Genomic DNA, 6595 nt, shown 5'->3' with positions numbered 1-6595 from the left:
TCGGATTCTGGTGAAACCAGATGAACTCATGCAGGTTCACCAGAAACTCCTTCAGCTCAGACTCCAGCAGAGACCGGTCCACCGTGGACAGACCCAGATCCTCCAGCAGAGACCTGGTCCACCGTGGACAGACCCAGATCCTCCAGCAGAGACCGGTCCACCGTGGACAAACCCAGATTCTCCAGCAGAGACCTGGTCCACCGTGGACAGACCCAGATCCTCCAGCAGAGACTGGTCCACCGTGGACAGTTCCAGAGCTCCAGAGGGAGGAGGAGAGCTCAGCTCCTGGCAGCAGCGTCTCCTCCTCCTCCTCCTCCTCCTCCTCCTCCTCCAGGAGCAGAGCTTCTCCTCTCTGCTAGAGACCCAGGACGTATTGCTGGACCCGCTGGAGGGAAGGGAGGCAACGGGAGAACCAGAACCAGGACTGAGAGGGTCAGACTGTCAGACCCTGCTGCAGTAGAATCAGAGGTTTTCTAAAGAGTCTGGAGCTCAGAGACACTACAGCTTTAGTCCACAGGGACCAACAGAACCAACAGAATCAACACTACATAAAGCTCCTTAGGAACTTTAAGCAACAACAGTTACATCACAAACAAACTTATGTTTACCAAACCATCTTTTGGTAAACATTTCTACTTTCAAACATCATGACAGAGAAGATGTCTAAAGGTGTCACACCCTGTAGAGCTTTCAATGGTTTCTGGTCATGAAGACGAGATACATCAGTCTGTTGTTGTTAGTAGATAAATTCACTGTGTGAGTCTGAACATGTCGACAAGAAGAAGAAGAAATATAGAAATATAAAAATATAGAATGTCAGCAAGTTTTAAGGAAAAAAGTGAGAAACGAGAGAAAGGGAGAGAAAGATGAATAAAGAGACATGAATGGATGAAAAAAGTGAGATGAAAGAGAGAGAACAATGACACACACACACACACACACACACACACACACACACACACACACACACACACACACACACACACACACACATCTGTTCTCTCCTGCTTCATTCAGTGTGTGTGTGTGTGTGTGTGTGTGTCTCATAATGGCCCTCAGAAGGACACTTCACAGCCGCAATCATCATCAGTTGCCAGGCAACAAGGAAGAAACCGCTACCGACAGAAACACAGCACACACAGCTTTATTATTACTGTTACAGAGTGGCAGATGTGTGTGTGTGTGTGTGTGTGTGTGTGTGTGTGTGTGTGTGTGTGTGTGTGTGTGTGTGTGTGTGTGTGCGTGTGTGTGTGTGAGAGAGAGGAAACGGGTTCAGTGACACCACAGTGTTGGACAGTGTTTGGGTCATTACTGTGTGTGTTTCTTTCATCAGAGCTCATTTTCACCTGATTTTGGATTTAATCTCTTTTGATGAAGAAATGTAGATTCATATGAAGGTGCTTCGACACACACACACACACACACACACACACACACACACACACACACACACACACACACACATAATCAACAGATTTCAGCACATGTATTTACTCGACGTTTAGCTTTATGAAATCATGCTAAATACACAAAAAACAAACCACACCAGACCGAGACCTGATCTGTTATTTGGTCTGCAACAGGGTTTTCACGCCTGGTCCCCAACAGAACTGGACTAACCTGGCAAACGGACCTGAGTTCATTTTAACCGAACCAAATTCTAGTCAAAGATTCTTTCCACACCTGAAAGTCCAAACCAAGGATTGATGCATGGTATCGTCATGGCATCGTCATGGTATCGTCATCGTATTGGTTCGTGGGATATCTAAGTTCCTCATTTGTTTCCTTCTAAAGTCCATCAACTCGTGTTGACTTCCTCTCGTCACACAAATACAGTCCTTTCAAAATAAACGTCCGTCTTCACAGGAGACTCAGTTACAACACTACTTATCTAGGTTCAGGAAAAGGTCTCGGTGTGGGTTAAAGTAACTACAGCTGTCACTGAAGTACTCAAGTCACGAGACAACGTTGAGGAACGATCTGTCAGTTGGGTCCATTGACCTCCTCTCTCCCTCCCTGTGTGCCTTTGTGGTTTTCATACGTCCTCGTTCACGATGTCGTGGATCATGGGGAACATATCTCAGAGTTATGTTTCTTTGGTATTGCTATGAATGCTGGATGAGACCAAACTGGTTCATTTGCTCTGTAACGCGTTGGATGCCTGATCCGGTCCAAACCTTCAGGGTACCTCCAACAACCCTGAATCCTACAGCGTCACATGTACTTCTGTTTGTAGATCACAGAATCAGCTCATTAGCACTAACTGTCAGTGACGGGGTTCCACGTGGAACACGGAAGAACAATATTGTAGATTTTGGTGCCGAGAGAGAAATCACATTCATAACAACATCAAGCTCACATTCACAAACTCACTGGACATCTATCACATTCATGAGCACACTGACACTGTGTGTGTGTGTGTGTGTGTGTGTGTGTGTGTGTGTGTGTGTGTGTAGTTTAATTAATTGTGAATGCTTGGCAACAGCTTCGGTTCATACAGCAAAAGCCAGAAAAACAGACAAACCCCTGCAGAGAGAGCGAGCGAACAAAGGCAGAATTCATCTTGAGCCCTGAGAATGAGTCACCACGCTGACTAACACATGGAGGGGAACGCTGCTGAACACACTGAGAGACGTTGGGAGCTTTAAAACACGTCTCCAGTCTGCTATCGGATGAAACTCCGTCCGTCACAGAGGAGGAATCTAAATACGACGATCTAGAGGACGTTTCTCTCACCTCACAGCTGGCACTGAAGCTATAGCGCCGTGTTTTTGGCAAGAATCTGGTGATACGATACCAAGTACTTCCATACTGTAAGCACGGTAACGCAAATGTCTCAAATATTTTTGGGGAATATCATTTGAAGTTCTGTTTATCACACGTCACATTACCACTCAGTTCAATGCAATCAACAACCGTCCAGTCACAAAGCTCTCCAACCTTTGAGCTCCATCACCCCAGAACACAACGGTGAACACAGCTGAGGACGAGGTTCTGAATGTTGTGTAAATATTGTTTATGTTGTGTAAATGGGAACCCAAATGTTGGTTAAAAACAATTTCTGAGTTGTGTTTTCTTACAGCGGTGCAACGTATCACAAAAAGTTAGAACATTTTTCCTACAAAAAGTCTTTTCAAAATAAGCTTCTGTCCCCACAGGAAACAAACCAGTTTGGTTTAGCCAACAAAGTACTGAGTACTGAGTCAATGTTGACGTTCACTCAATGCATACTTAAGTAAGGACGTGTACTTATTTGAACTCAAACGACGATCTTATCCTGAACCGAACCAAGTAAACCTAAAAAACAAAGTAAATGTGTCAGAAATTTATTTTGAAAAGACACTGTATGCGTAAATTGGCCGGCCTTCCCTGACAAGTTCGAGGCTAATGCTAGCTGGGAGTGAGAATGTGGGATGACATTAAATAAAAGCATTTTAGCTATTACGTCAGCTCAAACCTGCTGTATACCTCAGCTATGCAGGATGCTTACAAGTGATACACTATGACATGTGAGGCGGAGGGACACAAGGTCAATGAATAACAAACAAGGGCTACTTTTCAGTAGCATTGCTAACTCGTAGCTAGCCTTGCTAACTCTACTCATACTGCAAGAAGCCAGGCGTGCAGACAAGAGTGGAACCTTTTCCAGCACATTTAAAAGAACAATAAGGTGACTCGGTGTTGCTGTAAAAAGTGAACATTTAGTTCCTGAGGTTTGTTTCTAGGACCATAAGATCATTTTACGTGTTTAGATTCCATGTTTCAGTGACACAGCAGATTGATTAAGGCAGAGAGCAGAGCGCTGGTGTACAGGAGGAGCGTTGGGTCACACGAGGGTCCAGGGTCAATGTTGAATCATCGACTGATACGAGTGTTTCTATAGACAGCATCCCCTGTGGCACTGCACACCATCCACACTCTATTGAATATTCCTACCTCACACACACACACACACACACACACACACACACACATACACACACACACACACACACACACACACATGGCCTTCTGTCCATGCATGTGTGGAAATGGTTGTCAGCAGCAGACGTTTTCTTAACAGGGACTGTTTGCGTTATCAGATTTGACCCCATCAGACACCAAGTCTGAAAATATGTCTCTTTCTAGTCCTTTTCAGTCACTTTGTAGTCGTTTTGAGTCTCTTTAAAGTAGTTCTGAGTCTTTATGAAGTAGTTTTGAGTCTCTTTAAAGTAGTTTTGAGTCTTTATAAAGTAGTTTTGAGTCTCTTTAAAGTAGTTCTGAGTCTTTATGAAGTAGTTTTGAGTCTCTTTAAAGTAGTTTTGAGTCTTTATGAAGTAGTTTTGAGTCTATTTGTAGTCATTTTGAGACTTCTTGAGGTTGTTTTAAATCTCTGTGGTTGTTTGAATCTCTTTGTGGGCGTGTAGTTTCCAGTTGCTTTGAGTCAGTTTGTAGTTGTTATGCATCGCTCTGTAGTTGTTTTGAGTCTCTTTGTAGTCATTGTGAGTCGTGTGGTCATTTTGAGTGTATTTGTGGCTCGAGCCTCTTTGTAGTCGTCCGAGTCTCTTTGTAGTTTTTTGGAATCTCTTTGGAGGCGTTTGGGTCTACCTGTGCTCATTTTGAGACTCTTTGTGGTTGTTTTAAATCTCTAGTTGTTTGAGTCTGTTTGTTGTCGTTTTGCATCTCTCTGTAGTGGTTTTGAGCCTCTTTGTAGTTGTTTGAGACTCTTTGTGGTTATTTTACGTCCCTTTGTAATGTTGTAGTTTGTATTAGCTTTGAGCATTTTAGTGGTTGTTTGAGTCTCTTTGTAGTCATGTTGAGTCTCTCTGTGGTGTCTTTGTAGTCGTGTAGTTTGTTGTAGCATCGAGTCTCTTTGTGATTGTTTTGCTTGACTTTGTGGTCGCTTTGAATCTGTTTGTGGTAGTTATGAGTCTCTTTGAGGTCGGTTAGACTCTGCGTGGTTTTGCATCCCCATGATTATTTGCAACACTTCTGTTTTGTTTTTGTCATTTTTGAAAGACTATCGTAGAATCAATTATTAATCAACAGTCAACTCAGACAGTGATTCTGACCCTGATCAGCAAACCTGCTGACTCTGGCCCATCACATTCAGGTGGGGTTTCCTTTAAGCAGCTTAATTCAGCACGATCCCCCAAATGACTGAGTGATGAAAGTTGTATTGCCCTATATTTATGTTTTATCTTTGGCTATACTGAACCCATTCTTGACTGTGTTTGTCTGTTTCTTTTTTCTGTATAACTCTTAAGTATTTGTTGGCGTATTGTGACCAAACAAAACATAAAATGTAATTAATGTTAAGTATGGATTCACCTGTTTGTATTGTATTGTTGTATTCTGCCTTTAATGCGTCACCGGAAGCTTCATGACAGCACTTTAACTTCTGCTACTTTAACTTTTGTCACATTCTTACAACTTTCGCAGGAGTTAGAGGGTCTGTCGAGGACTCGGTCTACTCTCTCGGTTACCTTCTGGTCCACGATGGAGCACGCCACTTCCCGGACCTGACTGAGGCTGAGCTCTGCGGCGTCCAGCAGCACCGGCTCCCGGCTCAGACCGATCTGAATGTGGAAGGAGATCACATCGCCACCTCCTCCTCCTCCACCACCACCACCACCACCACCTCCTCCTCCTCCTCCTCCTCCTCCCCCGGTGCCGGTGGTGGTGTTGTTTGTCCCCCCTGAGAACGGGAGCGGGCTGGGCGCACGGATCAGCGGAGGCGCACTCATGTGAGCCTTTTCCCCGGTGGTCTCCAACGCTGCCAGGAAACAATTAAGAGTCACGACGATGGTAAATGACCGCACGCGCTGATTGATTAGGGAAATCAGCGGCGGAGAGGGAACCGACGGGGTCCGGGTGGAGCAGCCAGAGGAGCGGGACTCAAAGCCGGAGAGGTGCGCTGATGCTCGGACGCACGGAACTCCTCAAAGCGTCAGAAAAAAACAAAAAGCGCAACAAAAAAAACCCAAAAGAGTTTCCGACAGAAACGACGACTGACGAAGTACAACAGAAGTACGAGGACAAGTGCAGAAGAGCCGCGAGAAGAACACACAGAGACAGGACGTGAAGACAGAGGGAGTCAGAAGAACCATAATGACTACATGACTGGACCTGAGAACAGCGTGCAGACCGGTGATGCGGGTGACAGAGCCATGGACGTCAACAGAGGCTGGAGAGGAGGAGGAGGAGGAGGAGGGAGGAGGAGGAGGAGAGGAGAGGAGAGGAGAGGAGAGTAGAGGAGAGGAGAGAGGGAAGCCTCCTGGACTGATGGGTGAAGGAAGGATGGATGGAGAGGAAGAGTTGGTTTCATTTGCACTCCTGCATCTAATTTGAAAAAGTGAGTTTCAGTTTAAAGACTGATATTTATATATATTTATATATAATATATATTATATATATTTATATATAATAGATATTTATATGTAATATCTATTATATATATTTATATATAATAGATATGTATATATATTTATATATTATAGATATGTGTAGATGTTATTGGTGTTTTTGCCTGTTGGATAATCTGTTTAGTAAATGAGTATTAATACATGAATTGATTAATTGAATTAACATAATGTTGTTTTAAGTTTAGTGAAGT

The 6595-nt window shown here is 44.0% G+C and overlaps 1 protein-coding gene across 2 annotated transcripts in view; it reads right to left on the bottom strand.

The window, feature by feature from the left end:
* The window catches only part of prkd1 (protein kinase D1), a 40666-nt gene extending 35096 nt beyond the window's left edge, over positions 1–5570 (bottom strand). The window contains exon 1 of one of the 2 annotated variants that reach the window (XM_068737237.1): positions 5466–5570. The gene's annotated coding sequence lies outside the window, so the exon portion shown is untranslated. The remainder of the gene's footprint in view (positions 1–5465) is intronic. The other variant, XM_068737238.1, reaches the window with a different exon arrangement.
* Positions 5571–6595: the final 1025 nt, after the last annotated feature.

The sequence above is a fragment of the Cebidichthys violaceus genome, unplaced genomic scaffold (assembly GCF_023349555.1).
Source record: "Cebidichthys violaceus isolate CVI_PGR_0920_01 unplaced genomic scaffold, fCebVio1.0.p SCAF_77, whole genome shotgun sequence".
In the NCBI taxonomy this organism is placed as follows: Eukaryota; Metazoa; Chordata; class Actinopteri; order Perciformes; family Stichaeidae; genus Cebidichthys; species Cebidichthys violaceus.
The sequence above is the reverse complement of the archived record's forward strand: the minus strand, read 5'-3'. Positions and strand labels throughout refer to the sequence as shown.